Genomic DNA, 20,792 nt, shown 5'->3' with positions numbered 1-20,792 from the left:
CACATAGGGAGGTTACCCATGGGCTAGTAACCCTAAAGTAACTATGTTGTCGGTCTGACCTGGCGTGACGTCCAAGTATCCACTTTGTTTGATTTCACATTTCATTTTTAAGTTGATAACTAGATGATGTTGTAACTTGTTGTTCCTTATTTGTCGTTCCATTTTAAGTTACATGATGTTAACTTTGCGAAATTGTGCTTTATGCATTGTATTGGAAGTTCCAATATTGGTTAAATTGCATCGATATTGAAAATTGTGTTTTGAGGTTCTAACAAAGCTTAGGATTGATCCTATTAATTCATTTAGAACTTAGATGTTAGGTGGCATGAACCACTACTGTTATTTTGTGCTTTAGATTCTAAGTTGATGGCTTTGAGAACTTACACCTTGTTGCATTGTATAACATGCTCTTTTGTTGTTGAATTGCATAGATAACGTGATTCTTGTTAACTTGTATTCAAATATGCTTTTGTCATGTTGTATGGATTACTCTAGACCTAGTTCAATTGTATTGAAAATGCAATTCAAGTTAATCTATGCTCAAGCATTCTTCTTGTCGTGTTCTTTGGATTATCCCAACTATGATTCGTTTCATACATGTATGTATATCATGATTCTTGTTGCTTAGACTCTAAGGTAGCTTAGGATGCTCCCCGAGTCTCATTTGGACATAGACATTAGGTGGTATGAGCCCCTTTAACATGTTTCACCTTAAGGTGAAAAATTTGTAAAATGCTAGGTCGATGCATGCTCATCTCCTACGAGTAGCTTTATGTTACTCACCCCTATGATACTGGGGCATATTTCAGGTACAAGAATCAAAGTTGAGGTCTTCATTATGCTTGGATGGTTTGTGGACTTGGAGACTTTCATTTTTGTGAAGGTTGGCTCGGAATGCCAATTGTAGTCTTATTAGTCAAAATATGTATATTTGATTCCATGTATGTAATGTGTACTTAAGTACACTTCTTTCAATGTATTTGATATGTATGTGATGAGGCCGGAGGCCAATGACATGTATATTGTATTCTATGCAACTTTTTAACTTCATGCAATATTATGAAAATCTTGAAAAATCGCAAGTCAATGCTTCACCATGGTTGCATCGGGTGTGGGAATTCTATTCTCATTCTTTCATAGGGTCTTATTAATCTTGTATGAAGTGTGGCCAAGGGCCAAACGGTCATTTGACTCCATTTTATATTTTTGGATTCCATGTTTTCCATTCTAAGTCCATTTTTGCCTTTTTGCCCGTTGAGGGGTCGGATTTTGCATTGACTATGTTTTTAAGCTACGGACCATTGTAGCGCGTCTAAATAGGCAAGTTACGTTTGCGTGCATAGTCGTTTCCGGGCAAAACCTCATCGTTTGTGTTTTGAGCCTCCACCGGACTCATTTTGCGTTTTTGTTGCATATTCTGATCTAGGGGTATTCTAGACTTTTTAATTCTGTTTTATTTCTTTCTTTTAACATGGTTAAATAGAAAACATGATTTTAGGGGGGGTTTATTTTTCATGTTTTTTCAGTAAATGTCGTCTTGGCATCGGAAATCGCATCCAAAGTTCAGCTCTCAGTTTTTAAATTTAGTAGCTTTTTGGACCCTCTGGACCAGTTTTCATGGAGGGGAATTTTGGGCATTTCACAATGCTTATTTTTCAATTTTCTTCGCAAGTCATGTAGAAAACTCGATTTTGATTGGGGTTTCTTCTTTGAGTTTTTCCAGAAAATGTCATCTTGACCCTAAAATTTCCATTTTTCCCGAAAAAACCCCTGCTGCCAGAATTTCTTGCTGCCCATTCTGCCCCCTTCACATCTAAACGGTTACGAGGGGTTTCGTAACCGCTTACATGTGCATGGGCAGTGTTTTGGTCTAATTTTTGGTCTCCTAATCGGTTAGGAAGGCTTGGTAACCGGTTAGATGTTCTTGGTTGTCCCCTTTTTGACCGTTTTGCCCCTTCTTCTTCCGTAAGCCATATCTTCTTCATCCGGACTCCGAATTAAGCGATTTTTGAGTCTAAGTTCATTGATTTTCGTTGTCTTTCCAATGGTGTGCTCGGTGGCACCCACTTTTAAGCTGGAAATGATGATTTTGCCTCTAGGTTCAATCTTGTTCGTTTTTGAAACGTTGCTTCCCCATTTGATTCCTTTGGGTTCCGTGACCTCGTTGAGAGTCATAATGGTGTCTTAGAGCCATGTTGTAACTCTAGAGACCATTGTTTTGTCTTTTGCTTCGGCCCTTCGGATCCGTTATCGGGTCATCTTTCAGTTCATCACTGACGCATCGGGTTGAAAAACTTGGGCTGTCACAACTACACTACAACTAAGCTAATGACATGAAATTAAGCTAATTAAACTAAGGGAGAGGCATAATCCATCAAGAAATAGGCATGAACTATCAAATAAACCACAAGAACATTCCATTAAGCACTATGTCTTGATAATCTCTAGATCTAGAGCATTAACACACATAAACATGCATTAACAACACAAGAAATAGAGGCAAACACCTGAACATCTATTCTAGCATACATAAACATATGGATAGAATGAAATGATCAATTGGAAGCATTAAACCAAATAAATCATTGAATAAACAAGATCTATATATATAAATATGTTAAAACAAGTATCACAATACAAATCCCCTAAAAAATACATAAATTAAGATGTAGGAAGCATGCGTAGGGCTAACTCTAACCCCAAAAGGATGTCTAGCCACTCATGGATGGTGTCTTCCAACCTTCAAGGGCTAACTCCATGGTAGAGATTTGCTCCTTGGTTGATGAAGAATCTCCAATGGTGTTTATAGCCTCTTCCTCCTCTAAGCTTCCTCTCCAAGAGTTCTACAAGGTATGATATCATATGATGTAAAAAGTAATCCTTATCGTTATATAGGTAGGTTAAATGACACCCAAAATAAGCTGGGGTCGTACAACAAATATTCCCCAATGATTGGATAAAGGACAACTTTTTGTGAGCTAGAAATTTAACTTTTTCGCACTGGAGGAAGTTCGATCGATCGAACCTTGGACTTGGATCGATCGAACATGGCTGAGATTTATCGAACTTAGGTTGGATCGATCCTCAATGGCGGCGTCTTTTTGGATAAAAACAAATCTGAGATATTTTGAAGATATTTTTGGGAAAAGGACAAAAGCGGTTGGTAGGGTGGTACAGCTGGATAAGATCTGGCATTTGGATAAGGACAAGAAAGTTCGATCGATCGAAGAATGATGTTGAATCGATCGAACTTTTGGGATCTCTGAAAATGTCATCATAGCTTGGATCTATCTTGAAGTGCTAAGATCAATGGAAGTTCGATCGATCAAAGACTGATGTTGGATCGATCGAAGATGCTGAAATTCCACCTTTGAGCTTCCTTTTGCTCTACTTTGCTCCTTTCTTTGATTCATCTCAGAATTGCTTCATTTCTGCTCATATTTGGTTGAGTTAGCTTATTTAGGGGATAAGTACCTGGAAATGGAAATAACACGAAATTAATCTAAGGCGGGAAAATAAGATAGATAAAGGTCCTAGAATACCTAAGCTTAAGGGGTTTAAATACGCACTTTTCAGCGCTCATCACACCCCCAAACTTAATTATTACTAGTCCCTAGCAATGAACTAGAAAGTAAAGGAATGAAATGAACAACTGTAGAAGTATGAATCTAGAAAACAATGAATGGATAACGCCATTTTTGTAGGGAACACGATTGCACTTAGCATATGCAACAAGCCTTTTAAACCCCTAGGTTATCCCTAGTGGACGAGTGAAGTCTCGTGAGGGTTTTCAGAAATGATACCTACAAACATTAAGCTCATTCTTTCAAAAGAGGCACCAATATTGCAAACAAGTATTGGGAGAAAACTACCTCAAGTATGCAATGTTTCAAACATTTCTAAGCAATCTCCCAAAATTTCAACATCAAGCAAGCAAATGTGGTCCTCCACTCATCAAGAAAATGATCATGAAAATCAAAACAACACTAGAATCTTTTTTGAGTGGACCGGTATCAAGTGTGTTGCTATCTAAGCCAATTAAAGAAATGAGCACATCCTTACCCTCAAACTAGCACACAAATCTAGTACCGATCATCAAGATAAAAAGTGGACCTTTTATTAAAGCTTTATTGTTCTAAGTGCGCTTATTCTTTTCACTCGATTTTTTTATATTTTTTATTTTTATAGATCAAAGATGGAAGTATAGTGCAATGTGTTGATCTATTAAGCTTTCTAGCGATCCATGAGGTCGAACGTTAGGTCAATGACTCCCAAACCAGACGGCTTTAGGGTATTAGGTGTTTAAACACCCCTAAGGAGTTACAAGCTCAAATCAACTGGTCTACAAATCAAGACAACCTCTATCTAATCATTTCCCACTACTCACCTTTTGGGAGAAGTCCTCACTTATTTTTATTTTATTTTATTATTATTATTTTTTTGTATTCAATTATTAACCTAGAGTTTGGGCCCTCCACCTTTCGGCGCGAGAAGTTCAGTGCTTGATAAGGTTAGAATCCCGGCTACTTAGTGAAAAGGGGTTATTATCTACCTTTATTAAGAATGAAAGCTTTCAATGCACTACTAGCCCAATTGGGATATAGCCAATTCAATAATCAACAAAGCATGTACCCCACAAATGAATGCTAGTGTGCGCCTGTGCTAGTGTAGAATCCTAGAGTGAATCTCAAAACAATCACAAAATCAAGATGATGTGGACCACAAGTGCAAGCAAGATATCAATCTTTCAAAAAATTTACTCCTAAATGGCATCTACAAGGCATACAAGGAGTATTGGACTCTTAAGTCAAGCAATTTTTAAATTCTAAATAATATAGTCCTCAAAAGATCAAAATCATCGCTAATCATGGACCAATATAGAAAATCCCTCAAATACATAAGTTATGCTCAAAATTTTGAATTTAAAAGCAAACACTGTAACACACACCATTACCCCCAAACTTAAACGGCACAATGTCCTTAATGTGTAAAGAGAACAAGGGAAAGAGTATACCAGTGCAACTATAGCAAGAATGATAGGGACAGAAGTATCCAAAGTGGGTGGCATGGCCCCCCCAAACTTGGGATTAACTGTGGTCCTGAAATTTGGCACTCGGATAAACTCATCAGATAACAAAAAGGGATAATCATAGTGCACAGTGGACATGCAAGTGTAAATGAAATAAAATAGTTAGAGAGGTATAAGGGTGGTCCTGAAAATTATGTAGCATTCTTTCTCACTGTAGTCACTGTGATACTCCTGATGGAGTCAAACAGATAGATATGAGAACATAATAGATGACATCCATAGCAAAAATATATATAAAGAAAATAAAGTATAGAGTACATCAAAAGAGCAAAGCTGACATATCCGGCTGCAAATAATATACAGTGACAAAAATGAAGTATAGATCACAGAGGTGTAGCATAAAAAGATAGAATAAACTGGGAATCTCAGGTGGACGAGGCAGGAATGGTAGGGTGAGCTCCGCGGATATCGTGAGATAAGTCTTGGAGTGCAGTCATAACATCCGTGCAGAATGTAGCAAAATCAGCTCGGTGGGCTACAGCATCAGCTCAAATGGCAGCAGTATCAGCTCTGATAGCAACCACTGCATCCTCAAGAGCCTGAAGACGCTCTCCAAAGCTGGGGGTTTGACTAGGAGCCTCAGGTACGGATGAATCAGAAGAAAGATCCTGAGTCTGCTCCTCCTCGTGTACTGGCGACCCAGCTGGAGAGTGCTACTCTACGTCATCTGCAGGTCACTCTAAATTAATGTCTATGTGCTCGGCAGCTGGACCTACTGGTATATCGTCCGCTGCGGGGTCTGCTGCTGCCTCTGCCTCCTCAGCCTCGAGCTCCTCTGCAGCCACTACTGCATGGTCCTGCAGTCTAGTGATAATAGCATTGTAGCTCTTATCCTAATCCTTCTTCTTGAAGATACCTGATCCTCTCTCAGGGCGCTCCCGTGGCTAGAAAGGGTAGCGCTGATCACGTAGAATCTGGGTGATGAGGTGGCCAAATAGGAGGGACTTGGGCCGTTTGGGTCAGTCCCTGCTGATATAGTCATCATATAACTTCCTCATCACGCACCAGATGAGAGAAGGGATAGAAAGCCAATGCCCTGAGTAGAAAGCATATAGGGTTATAAGAAAGTCGTTGCGCCTCTGGATCTTGTGGCTGGCCATAAATACGTTTCGGTAGAAGACCGAATCGAAGAACCATAAATCATCTAGGAGATATGTCTGGGTGGCGAAAGTCTCGCCAACGGCATGGTGGCCTGTAAGAAGGACGACCATGTCTGAATATGAAGGCCTGTAGAGAGTAGGATATTGCTCTTGTAGATCTGGTGGGCAGAGATGGGGACACCGGCAGGATCTGGATAATGTGTCCATCGTGATGGAAATCAGGTGGCCATCAATAGAAGTCCGCAGCTCCTCCGGGTTACGCGGGGCAGGCCGGAGGTTCTGGTAGAACATCCGGACTAGCCTTGGGTAAACCGGGAAAGTGACAGGAGTTAGAGTGGCTGCCAGGCCTCGCCGAATAATATCGTCGTATGTAGATCGAGTCAGTACCGACCGGGAGAAATAATCTATGTTGAAGAAGGACTCATGCGCCACCTACAGGCATGAGTATCTCGGCAATGGCCGGTCGATATCAAGATCTGGCTGAGCTAGTAGAGGAGATAGAGATGGTGTAAACGCAGCCTGAGCCTGAGAAGGTGACTGAGGTGGAGTAGGCTCATGGGAGGGCTCTATTGGCCCCTCTGTCCGCTGCCGAGTGTCATCGGGATTGGGATCTAGGATATGAGACGGACCGGCCTCGTCATCGAAACATGGCCTGCCTTGACGGTGATAGTGTCCGCGGGCTACAGTCTTAACTTGAACCTTAGTCTGCAAATTAAAAGAAATTCAAAGGGAAGTCAGTGCCAGAATAAAGAATTGAAAGCACAAAATAGAAACATGCATGTCAAATAAGATAGACAAAACAGATATGACATGAATCTATGCAAGTGACAGGATATAAAGCATGCTACGTAGTACAAGTGTTAAATGCATCCAATATGGAAAATCACAGGCACTGGGCATGAATGAGATAGCATGGACACAAGATAAGATGCATGGAATGTATGTATAAAATCTGTGAAGTTCGATCGATCACAAAAATTGTGAGATTGATCTGACAAAAGGAACTTTAATCTATCGAAAATTAGTGAGATTGATCGAACTAAAGAAACTTCGATTGATTTAGGAAAAAGTTCGATCGATCGAACTGTGCGATGCGAAAACTGAAAGGTCACAGATCTGTGACTTTGGAAGCACGGGGGCCACACGAACAAGGTCGTGGGCCCATCAACTCATCAAATCATCAATCCTACTCATATAGCATGGCCCATACTCCCAAAATTGATTCAAAATACACAAATATATCAACACGAAGCATATATATATATATATATATATATATATATATAAACAATGCTTCGAAGTTCAACAATGGCAGATTCATCATTTAAGCAACCTAGATCTAACATATAAACATTTAGGCAACAATTAGATTCAAAGTTGGGGTTCGGATCTTACCCCAAACGAAGAGGGAAGTGGAGATGCGAAGGGGTGATGGAATCCGAGAAAAGAGAGAGTCGAAGCTCACTGGATCTCGCCGGGAATCTCACCGGAGATGAAGATGGTGGATGAGTGCACAGTGGCGACAGGAATGAGGGACGAGGGTTTGAAGAGTGAGAGGGTTGGATCGATCTAACCCTAGATCTATTTTTAAAAACATCCCCGAACCAGTTCGATCGATCGAACTGAAATCTCAGATCGATCGAACTTGGATCGATCCACCTTTCAATTTTTGGAATTTTGATTGATTTTTTTTTTTTAAAAAAAAAAATTAAAAATTCAAATAAAGTCAAAGATGGTGAGATGAAGAACTAAGATCGATCTGAACAAAATGTTCGATCGATCTGACAGAGAGCAAAAATATACAGGTTTTTGGGTTCAAAAATTTGTCTAAGTGTTGGAACTGAAGATCAATCCAATAATGAAGTTGGATCGATAAAAAATGTGAAGATCGATCTAAGAATGTTTTTGATCGATCTGACAGAGAGGTGATTTGGATGCAGGTTGAAAATTTTTCTAAGTGTTGGATGCAGGTAGAAGTTCGATCGATCGAACTCTCCTTTGAGATCGATCGAACTTATGCAGAATGCGCAATCACAACATAAAAGTGCATGCAATCCTAATCACAGTTCTTAGCAATGTTATGAACCAAAAACAAGTATCTAGACTTCGCAAGAAAAGAAATTAAAGATAGAAATGAGGGAGGAATAGGGTTTTGACACCCTACGAAATGCTTTGCTAGTCTTTAACGTCTCCAGCAAGAAGTTAGGCTCTTTTAGCCCGGATCAAACATCTTGTAGTGCATTCCTTCCTTAACGGGGTGATGGATGCCTTGAGCTCCACCCAACAAATGATTCCCTAGAGAATTTGTTGGGTTAGGCTCAAAGGAACTTTTTGGTCCTTGGTCAAAACAATCTTTGGGCTTCCATGTCCTTTCAAAGCAAGATTTTGAAACAACTTTCTTTGGTTTCAAGGTTGAAGATGGACTATTTGAAACCTTGGAACCATACAAAAACTTAATTCCTTCACATTTAAGGTCATGACATTTCTTTACAACATTAACTTCTTTATGCTTGTCAAATGAATTCGGGGTTGGATTGAAAATGTTCAACTTCACCTTCATATGGCTAAATGAGATCTTTATTATCCCCGTCCTACAATTACTGTTGGCATTCACGGTCACCAAGAAAGGACGGCCAAGGATAACGGGAATTTGGCTTTTAGGATTGGCGATTGGTTCCGTGTCAATGACAACGAAATCAACGGGGAAGAAAAACTTATCAATTTTAATCAAAACATCTTCAATGATACCCCTAGGCTTCTTGATGGATCGGTCGGCAAGTTGCAATTTCAAGTCTCCTAAGCCTAATTTCACATACACCAAATATGGAAGAAGATTAACACTTGCTCCTAAGTCTAGAAGAGCCCGATTAATGACATGGTCACCAATGATGCAAGAAGTAGTAGGTGAACCGAGGTCCTTAAACTTTGGAAGAGTGTTATGTTGCAAAATTGAGCTTACTTGCTCGGTTAAGACCACTTTTCTAGGTGCTTGGCTTTTTTTCTTCCTCTTTTGGGTGCATAAGTCTTTTAAAAACTTGGCATAAGCCAGAATTTGCTTGATTGCATCCAAAAGTGGAAGATTGACTTTCACTTGCCTAAACACATCCATAATTTCATTGATTTTGGTCTTTTGCTTGTCATTTGAAATGGATCCTTTTAAGGCATTCAGAAATGGAGCTTTTGGTTCAAAACTCTTTTCAAAATTTTTCTTTAAAGTCTCTTCAACACAAGAAGTTTTCAAATCATTTTGCAAACCTTTCTTTTCAAAATCACTTTTCAAATCACTTTTCAATACATTCTCATTTGAAAAATCATGTATATGCAATGAAGGAGGAATAGGATGTGAAACGGGACGGGTGTCAACTTTGAGTTGTACCAGTTCACTCTCTTCATTGGACATACCCACTTAGTTATCCACAATCTTTCCACTTCTCAAGGTTGTCACCGCATTGACATGCTCTATTATGTGACCTTCCGAAGAAGAATGAGTCTCCATAACACATTGTTGCTTTGGTAGGGCATTCAAAGGCATTTTCCCTTTCTCTTTAGCATTTAAGGTGCTAGCTATTTGCCCTACTTGGGTTTCTAGCTTTGCAATGGATTGAGAGTGAGAATGAAACAATTGAGTGTTAGCCTCTAAAGTTCCTAGAGCGGTCAAAACTTTCTCTTTAAAGGTGGGACTCCTAGAATTCCCTTGAGAATATGATTGACTTGGAAAATGAGAATTAGAGAATTGGTTTCCTTGTGATTGAAATGGTCTATATCCTTGGGAACTTTGGCTTTGCATTGGAGGTGGAATGTATTTCCCTTGGAAACCGCCTTGGGGATGGTTTGAGCCTTCCCCTTGGTTTTTCCAAGAAAAATTTGGATGATTCCTCCAACTTGGATTATAATGATTGCCATAAGGATTGTTCCCTTGATTAACAAAAGTTGCATTGACTTGTTCATGATATTCACCTTGCACATGTCCATGGGGACAATTGGAAGTAGAATGTAAAACACTTGAACAAGTCATACATGTCTCATTAGATGCATGATGTGAATGGTTAGGAATCGAAGATATTTGATTTGCTGAGTTTTGGTTGATCAAGAATTGATCAAACCTTTGAGATAAGGATTTCATTTCGGCGACTATTTCATTGGAATGGTCGACTTGATGCAAGCCAACACTCTTTCTTCCACTAGAATTCCTACAATTCTTAGAAGATAGAGTTCGATACAAAGAATTTTCATTCATGCTCTCATAAAGACGTCACACGTCATCCTCATGCCTATCAATGTAAGAGCCACCCATGGAAGCATCAACTATGCCTTTGTGATTGTCCGATAAGCTCCAAAGAAATATTGAACTAGTTGCCATTTAGGTATGTCATGATGTGGACACTTCTTAAGCAATTCATTAAAGCGTTCCCATGCCTCATGAAATGTTTCTCCATCCCCATGTGTGAATTCTCTAATGGAAGTTCTCATGGCATTGGTCTTAGAAACCGGATAGTACTTCTTCAAGAACTCTTGTTGCATTTCTGCCCAAGAAGTGATTGAAAAAGGCCTAAGATTGTTAAACCAATACTTTGCCTTGTCTTTTAAAGTGAATGGAAAAAGTTTGAGTTTTAAGACCTTTTCTGGCATGTCCGTATATTTTACGGTGGAACATACTTCTAGAAACTCATCCAAATGCTTGTAAGTTTCTTCACTTGGAAGTCCATGATAGTTAGGAAGCATTTGAATGGTTTGTGGCTTGATCTCATAGTGATGTGCTCTAAATGGTGGTAATTGAATGCATGTGGGTGCATTGTATTCATTAGGCACATAGTGATCTCTTAAAGCAAGTGGAGGATTAACAATTTGAGGTGTAACATGGGCTCCTTGATTGCCTTGAATAATGGGTGGTGGTGGAGCATAATTTGGCCTTGGCATTCCCAATGGAACTTGGCCTTGTTATTGTGGTGGATGAATGAATGGCTTGGTACTCGCATATTATCATGATACACATTGGGGTGGAGGATACCTTGTTGGTCTATGTGACCAAGGTCCTCCACATGGTCCTCATTGTGTCATTCCATTGATGAAATGGATTGACTAGAACTACCTCTTCCCCTAGGGTTTCGAACAATGGATTCAAGATGAAAATTTAAAGGGACAAGAGTGGGTCTTAGTGATCTACGACCATGCCTGCACAATGTAAAAACACACAAACACAATGAATGAACAAACACTTCGACTTCACAACAATTCAATGAAACTTCTTCCACAAACACTTAACCTATATTCCTATGCTTTAACAAGAATGATGCAAAGAACAATTAAGAATGCCTCCACGCGGGCTTACGATTTATCTAAGAATTTAAAAACAAGCCTCTACGCGGGCTGACGATTTAACTAGAGGTTGAGTTAGAAAGATCTCACAAAGGTCCTATAGCACTTCAACTCCAATTTTTTTTAGCTTTTTAGCTTAGCAATTTTTTTTTTTTTGAATTTGAGCCTTTTTCCATACTTTGCTTAGCTTCTTTGCTTGGATGCTTCTTTGCTCACCTTCTTGCTCAATGCTCCTAGTCAAACATGAACCAATACAATAAGTAATAAGAATAAAAAAAAATTAAAGACACGATCAACAGAGTACTAATTCCTAATTGATTCCACAAATACGACGTTGCCAATCAATCAATCCCCAGCAACGGCGCCAAAAACTTGGTGGCGGGTTCCGTCGTCGCTACACCACAAGCTTAGAGAGTGTGCATTAAGGCGAGGGCCAAGTTTTACATTTATAATTTGCCACTACTACCTTTCACTAAAAATATAGTTGGGTGAGTAGGGATCGTCCCAAGGAATTGTGAGGGTTGCAAAAGGTTGTGGAATCAAAATTAGGGTTAGTAGGTCGAGTGATCAAAAGATTGGTTGGTGGTTGAATTAAGCTAAGATGCACTTTAAACTAAACAATAATGCAATAGAGGTAAAATGAGAGAAAGAGAGATCTTGGGGTTTAGAGATCACCACTAGCACAACTCCTCTACACATTTAATGAATGATTAATGAGGGGAAAGGCATGTATTGTGACAATGGTGTGTGTGTGTGGTTGTTTCAACAAGCATGGATGATAAATTAAGCATATATTATCTAAACAACATAGTGGATAGCACAACATATCAATTTAAGCCATTAATCCTTTATTTAAGCTCACAACCAAACATAACACAAGATTAGAGAAATATGCCACTTGCTTTCATGAGTATGGAACATCAAACAACAAGCATGGATTGTCTTCCCATTTAACATCTAGTTACCACTACACTACAACTAAGCTATTGACATGAAATTAAGCTAATTAAACTAAGGGAGAGGTATAATTCATCAAGAAATAAGCATGAACCATCAAATAAACCACAAGGACATTCCATTAAGCACTATGTCTTGACAATCTCTAGATATATAGCATTAACACACATAGACATGCATCAATAATACAAGAAATAGAGGCAAACACATGAACATCTATTCTAGCATACATAAACATATGGATAGAATGAAATGATCAATTGGAAGCATTAAACCATACAAATCATTGAATAAACAAGATCTATATATATAAATATGTCAAAACAAGTATCACAATACAAATCCCCTCAAAAATACATAAATTAAGATCTAGGAAGCATGCTTAGGGCTAACTTTAGCCCTAAAAGGATGTTTAGCCACTCATGAATGGTGTCCTCCAACCCTCAAGGGCTAACTCCGTGGTAGAGATTTGCTCCTTGGTTGACGAAGAGTCTCCAATAGTGTCTCTAGCCTCCTCCTCCTCTAAGCTTCCTCTCCAAGAGTTCTACAAGGTATGATATCATATGATATAAAAAGTAATCCTTATCCTTATATAGGTAGGTCAACTGACACCCAAAATAAGCTGGGGTCGTACAACAAATATTCCCCAATGATTGGATAAAGGACAACTTTTTGTGGGCTGGAAATTTAACTTTTTCGCATTGGAGGAAGTTCGATCGAAACCTTGGACTTGGATCGATCGAACATGGCTGAGATTTATCGAACTTAGGCTGGATCGATCCTAAATGGCGGCGTCTTTTTGGATAAAAATAAATCTGAGATATTTTGAAGATATTTTTAGGAAAAGGACAAAAGCGGTTGGTAGGGTGGTATAGCTGGATAAGATCTGGCATCTGGATAAGGACAAAAAAGTTTAATCGATCGAAGAATGATGTTGGATCCATCGAACTTTTGGGATCTCTGAAAATGTCATCATGGCTTGAATCTATCTTGAAATGCTGAGATCGATGGACGTTCGATCGATTGAAGACTGATGGTGGATCGATCGAAGATGCTGAAATTCCACCTTTGAGCTTCCTTTTGCTCTACTTTGCTCCTTTCTTTGATTCATCTTAGAATTGCTTCATTTTTGCTCTTATTTGGCTGAGTTAGCTTGTTTAGGGGATAAGTACCTGAAAATGAAAATAACACGAAATTAATCTAAGGCGGGAAAATAAGATAGATAAAAGTCCTAGAATACCTACGCTTAAGGGGTTTAAACACGCACTTTTCTGCGCTCATCAGGTAGTTTGGTCATTTTAGGTGAGGATTAAAATATATTTTAGGGCATATTAGACATGAACCACTTAAGGCTTTGTTTGGCTCTGTTTTTCTAAAATGGGGTGTCATTGTTCAAGTTTGAAAATTTGGGGGGTGTCATTGTCCAAAAGTTGGCTAAATTGTATATGGCTGTCTTTTAAGCAAACCTAAGGGGGTGTAACTATAATTTACAACTAATGGTTATTATCTAACATCTTATCGGTTAAATCCAAATCCAATGTTTTTTCTTTCCCTATTTAAAATTGTTAGAATCCATTTTTTAGCAAGACTCTCTTCTATCCCTCCCCCTCTATCTTTTCCCTCACAAATCTCTATACCCAACCTCAATTTGAAATCCTAGTCTAGCTATATCAATTAAACACACAATTTTTATTAAATATGTAAGACAATATACAAACCAATAACTGATAAGCACTGAAAAGTGCACATTTAAATCCCTTAAGCTTGAACGTTCTAGGACCTTATTCTATCTTAATTTCCCGTTTTAGTCTAATTTCATGTTATTTCCCTTTTTAGGCACTTATCCCTAAAATAAGTCAATTCATCTGAATTAGAGCATAAAAGATGCAATCTCAAGTTTAGTGGAGGAAATGAGCAAAGTGGAAGCAAAGTGGTGAAAAACAACATTATTCGATTGATTGAACCAAGCTCCGATCGATCACACAGTGATCGTTCCAACCTTGCCATGATGGATTCAGCCTTTTGTCCTTATCCTCAAGAATTTTCCTCTTCGATCGATCTAACATTCCTTCGATCGATCCAACATTTTTGATCTTATCCCCATCTACCATTTTTGTCCTTTTCCCAAAATATCCCAAAAATATCTCAGCTTTGTCATTATTCTAAAAAGGCGCTGCCATAGTTCGATCAATCGAACCACCCTTGTGATCGATCGAACCTCCTCAAGACCAAGAAAAATAGAGTTCCAACCAATTAAAAGGTGTGCTCGTGGTGCAATCATTTGGAGGTCCTAGTGCACGAGGTCCAACCATTGGGTGTGACATTTGAGCTACCTATATAAGGATTTTGGCCATTTTTACAATCATATACTTTAGAAGGGAACCATATATAATAGAGAGGTTAGAAGGAGTCTAGATATCAAGAGGGAGAGATACACACCATTTGGGAGAGTTCTTCCACTGATCTAGGGTTTCTATCAAGAGGAAGGAGACCATTTCTATCATGGAGATAGCCCTTGAGGGTTGGATAACTACATTAATGAGTGGCTAAACCATTCTCTTGGGGCTAGAAATAGCCCTAAGCATGCCTCATAGACTTTGATAATTTGTAATTGAAGGGGATTTGTGTTGTAATTATTGCCTTGACATCTTTTATATATGAATCTGTTGCCCAAGTAATGACTCTAGAAGAGGGGGGGGGGGGGGGGGGTGAATAGAGTCTTAGCAAACAATGGTTAATTTTTGATTCTAATTAAAATGCAAGTGCAAGACTAACTTTCTCAGCAATAGTCTAATAAGATAATTTGAAATTTAAGCTACAACTACTAACAATTATCAAGAGATTAATCAGGTTGAACTTAAAGGAACGAATATAAGAGATAAAGAGAGAGATTGCAAACAAGTACTCAGCGATTTTAGCGAAGTTCGGAAACTCTTACTCCTCTGCTCAAGACCCCTCTTGAGACTTCCCAATCCACTATGGTTTCTCCTTACAGGTGGAGAGCAAACCTTTTATAAGAAGCTCTTCTTGCTTCAAAGTGCTAAGAGAAACAACTTTTCTTAGTCTTCCTTGGGCCACACCAGCCCTTATAATATTTGAAGAAGATAAATGAATTACAATATAATCTCTCTCTTAGATCTGTAGTACAATTTTCAACTCATTCTAGATTATATATGAATAGATTGAAGCTCAATACTCTTTAAGGATATGAAGTGTGTGAATGATGATACAAAGGCTTTATGATTGCAAGGATTTGATTCATAATGGTTGCAATACCTTTTTATGAAGACCACAAGTCATTATATAGAGTTTTAGATGAATCTGATATGTATTTGAGCTGTTGGACACACAGTTCGAGGTAAAATAGCTGTTCAAAATTTGAATCTGCACCGGTTCGGTCGTCCAAAATAAAACACCATTGTGTTTCAGTCGTCCGAAATGGTTTAAGGTTGGCTATCATTCTTTGTTTCGGTAGACCAAAATAATCTACCTTTTGTCTTGGTCGTCCGAAATACCTTCCCCCTTTGTTCCAAAACAATTTGTTAGAATCCGTTCGTCCGATTCATTTGCATCTTTTATTTTGGTCGTCTAAAAAACTTAGTAGTATTCTTTCATTAACTCATTTCAGTAGACCGAAATGAATTGGTCTCTTGTTTTGGTAGGCCAAAATAATTTAGAAGCTTTGTTCCAAATTCTTTGTTAGGGTCGGTTGACTGTTTTAAGTTGTCCTTCCATTTTAGTCGACCAAAATGGAACTGCAGTTTCAGGAACATGTTTTGATGATATTCAAATTTAGTCTTATGTTCCTTAAGCTTGATGAATGAGGTTCTATACATGATTATGGATATGTGAGCTTCAAAATTCTCATACATGCTTTAACAAAGGGTCCTATTCACTCACCAACTTAGCTACCCCTTTTTCATTGGTATTTGCATGATTGTTTGATTGCTTGACTAATCTTGATAGCTTCCTTTAAGATCTTGATTTCTTGGCAACCTTTTCATGTATCTTTTATGATGCTCCTTTTCTTTTGAGTTTTCCTTGTAATGTCTTCACTTGATGAACGCTTAGATCTGTAATATGCTTAAGGTAGACATTAGAACACATAGAACATCATTAATAAATTATGATCATCAAAAGCCTTGGATTCATGGTTAACAATATCCCCCTCTTTGATGATGACAATTTATTGATGTGTTCGATAAATACGAATATAGAATATCAACAGTTCTCCTCCTATCAATGTGCATAGTTTTTAAAATGAAGTCATACATATAAGAGATTACAAATCTCCCCCTTTCTTTGTACATCTATTTTAACATTATAAGCAAGATCATATTCAAAACATGTATTTTAACATTTTAAGCAAGATCAAGACAACATATTTAAAACTTGTATTTCATTTCATCAACTCAAAACATGCATTTCATCATGTATTTCATTTAGTCAATGGAGTCAAAATACAACATTGTCATTAAGAGAGGTAACTAGACTCACTATTACATTATATCCCAAAAATTACCACATCTACCACATTCATAGACACAATATCCTACAACATCCTAACTGCTTTAACTACATCAACACATCATTTCTCCCCCTTTGTCCTGCATCAAAAAGGTGGGGGGGAGGGGGGACGGGGAATCAAATGATAGGTCAGAAATAAGGAAGTCCTGTACTGCGGAGGTCAGCAAGGTCATGCTTCACAAGATCAACTTCATTGGCTACTTCTTCAAGTCGTTCGCGCAATGCGAGAATGTGTTCTCGATTTTCTTTGCTAAGATCAATTTGCTCTTTAGAAAGAGCAATACTTTCTAGTAGGAGCTCATGGAGGGATCTTTCTTCGGATGGAGGGACATCAGTGGCTTCTTGTTATTCTTCCTCTTCTTTTTCATTACCACCTACTGCAACATCTTCTTGTTGTTGCTCTCCCATTACAATTTCTTGACCCTCATTTGCTGGACCACCAAATTTAGGGTCATACCAAGTGTTGGCTTCAGATTTTTTGTGCCCCATTCGGCCCAGCAAGTCTCTATCAATCCTATAAAGATTGGTCAATTCTTTCTCATCCTCTCCTGCTAGCCGTACCTTGTAGGCTCTGAATATTAGGGTAAGAGGCATAGTATAGAATAGGTGAGTTTTTTTGCTTCTTGGCGCAATCGTGCTTGTGGTGAAAGATGAGGAAAGCAAGGTCAAACTTCTTTCAGTTTAGAACACACCAGATTAGAAAACCCTCCATAAATGACACATCCGAGTGACCGCCGGATTTTGGAAGAATGTTATGGATGATAATATGATAAATAAGGCGAGCTTGCATGGTTAGCTGACTTGCAACTATCTTGTCAGTGTTTTAAGTAGGAAGGTGGCTTATTTGTTGAATTGCTTGTAGAGGGTCAAACTCTTCCCCATGATACCAGTTATAGGCAGTAAAGTAGGTGATATTACTGTGAGGAATTTTGAGAATGCGGTGAATACTGGACAGGGTAAGGTGAATGTGAGTGCCTACAACGAAGGAATCGAAGGTGTTTTGCCCTAGTTCTTTCTCAAGATGAGTGTAAAACAACCTTACAAGCTTGGGGTAATAAGGGACTTTGAGTGATACAAATCCACCCAAGCCAATAGCATCAAACAGAGAGAAGGTGTGTTGAATCAATTCTTCACTTTCACTACTATCGAAAAAATTTCCCTTCTCAACTATCTTATGGAGGAATTTTGTTTCATAGATTTCCTTGAACTCGGGTTCTCGAAAAAGAAGCATCATTGGGGCAGGATAGGGGTCGGGATGTTCAGGGTTTGGTGGGTTAGACCCTCCGGCATCTATATCATGAAAACTCCTATGGTGTTTTTCTAAGTCTCTAGCAATCCTAGATGGATTCTTCCTAAAGGCCATGGAAAAGGGATTTAAAAGTTGTTTCTAGAGTTGAGGGAATAGATATGGCATGCGATAACTCTCTAAGATAATTAAAGATAAGCACAGAAAGAAAACAATCTAAGATGTCAACATAGGATGAAGAATGAGTTGATTTTGAGTGAATGAGATGAGACTTACCTTGAATGTGAAGAGAGGAGAGAGAGAGGGTTTTTGATTTTGTGAGAAAAAATAGGGTTCGCGGGCCATTTAAAATCAAATTTGGGCCTCTACGTCTTTGGGCCCCGAAGCATAGGTTGACCAAAATGGCATCATCGATCGGTTGATTTGCATTTTGATGAAATTTTAGTCTCCTTATTTCGATCAGCCGAAATAGGATTTTGGTCTACCAAAATGTTTATTTCGGTCAGCCAAAGTATAATTTCGGTCTGCCGATATGAATGCAGAAGCAAATGTATGAAGGATTCGTTAGTTGTCATTGAATTTCACTTTCCATTCTCATTCCGATTTCCTGTCGAAGAGTGCAAAATCTATCTTCTTGGAATGGCTTTGTGAGAATATCGGCCAATTGATTCTCAGTGCTAATGAACTGTAATTCAATATCATCATTTGATACATGATCCCTTAAGAAATGATATCAAATCTCAATATATTTTGTTTTAGAGTGCTGAATGGGATTTTTTGATATGCAAATGGCGCTGGTATTGTCACATTTGATAGGAATTTTGTCGAAGAATAAGCCAAAGTCCTCAAGCTATTGTTTAATATACAAAGTTTATGCACAGTAGCTACCAACAGCTACATATTTAGCTTCAGCAGTGGATAATGTGACTGAATTTTATTTCTTGCATAACCAAGACACAAGGGACTGACCTATAAAGTGACATGCACAGCTTGTACTTTTTCTATCAATTTTACAGTCGGCAAGATCTGCATCAGTAAATCTTACAAGTTCAAAGGAAGTATGCCTAGGATACCATAATCCTAAGTTAATGGTGCCATTTAAGTATTTAAAAATATGTTTGACAGCATTTAAGTGTGACTCTTTGGGACAAGATTAAAACCTAGCACATAAACATACACTAAATATAATGTCCGGCCTACAAGACATTAAATATAGAAGGTTTCCAATCATCCCTCTCTATTTCTTAATATCAACATCCTTGCCTTTCTCATCCTTATCAAGCTTTAAGGATGGACTCATGGGAGTTTTGGCATGTTTGGCGTCCTCTAAGCTAAATTTCTTTAGTAAATCTTTAGTATATTTTGATGGGGAAACAAAGATTCTGTCAAGAGTTTGTTTAATTTGCAGCCCTAAAAAGAAGTTGAGTTTACCCATCATGCTCATTTCAAACTCGTTTTGCAAGGAGGTGGCAAAATCTTTACTTAGCAAGTCATTAGTTGATCCAAAAATAATGTCATCAATGTAAATTTGAATGATCAACAAATTGCCATCAATGATTTTGGTAAAAAATGTGTTGTCAATTTTACCTCTAACGAAACCATTTGAAAGTAGAAAACCCACTAAGTCTTTCATACCAAGCTCTAGGAGCTTGTTTCAAACCATATAATGCTTTAGTCAGTTTATAAACATGGTTTGGACTTTCATAGCTTTCAAAGCCCGGTAGTTGTTTTACATATACTTCTTCATCTATAAAACCATTTAAGAAAACACTCTTTACATCCATTTAAAATAATTTGAAATTTTTGTGTGATGCAAATGCAAGCAACATTCTTATAGCCTCAAGTCTAGCAATGGGAGCAAAAGTCTCTTCATAATCTATACCTTCTTCTTGGTTATAGCCTTTTGCAACAAGTCTAGCCTAGTTCCTAACAATAGTTCCTAATTCATCCTTTTTGTTTTTAAAAACCCATTTTGTGCCGATGATTGTTTTATGTTGAGGTCTAGGGACAAGATGCCAAAGCTTGTTTCTTTTGAATTGAATGAGTTCTTCTTGCATTGCCAATAGCCAAGATTCATCATTTTCAGCCTCATGTATATTTTTAGGTTCGAATTGAGAAACAAATGCCACAAGGTTGCATACATTTCTTAATTATAACCTTGTACTAACACCTTTGGATGGATTACTAATCACTTGATCTATTGGATGATTATAAACTAATTTCCATTCATTTGGAGTAGTTTTATTTTGAGAGATGTCATCACTTGAAATGGTGTTTTGAGAGATATCAATAGGAGACTTATTTACATTGAGTTCATTGATACTCTTCTGAAGCTCAATAGGGGACTCATTTACATTGAGTTCATTGGTACCCTTTTCAAGTTCAATTTTTTCGTCATTGTCCATCACACTTTTTATAGGAAAAGTTGGGGATTCATCAAATACAACATGTATGGATTTAACCACAACCAAAGTCCTCTTATTATACACTCTAAATGCTTTACTTCTAGCAGAATAACCAAGAAAAATGCCTTCATCGGATTTAGCATCAAATTTTC

General features: G+C 38.1%; 1 pseudogene; it reads left to right on the top strand.

Moving 5' to 3' along the window:
- The first annotated feature begins 10,555 nt into the window (after positions 1-10,555).
- On the top strand, positions 10,556-10,653 carry LOC132267974 (small nucleolar RNA R71; annotated as a pseudogene).
- The last annotated feature ends 10,139 nt before the right edge of the window (positions 10,654-20,792 follow it).

Source organism: Cornus florida, unplaced genomic scaffold, assembly GCF_030987335.1.
Source record: "Cornus florida cultivar Cherokee Brave unplaced genomic scaffold, ASM3098733v1 CherokeeBrave_3.0.0_Hap2_Chr07, whole genome shotgun sequence".
Taxonomy (NCBI): Eukaryota; Viridiplantae; Streptophyta; class Magnoliopsida; order Cornales; family Cornaceae; genus Cornus; species Cornus florida.
The sequence above is the reverse complement of the archived record's forward strand: the minus strand, read 5'-3'. Positions and strand labels throughout refer to the sequence as shown.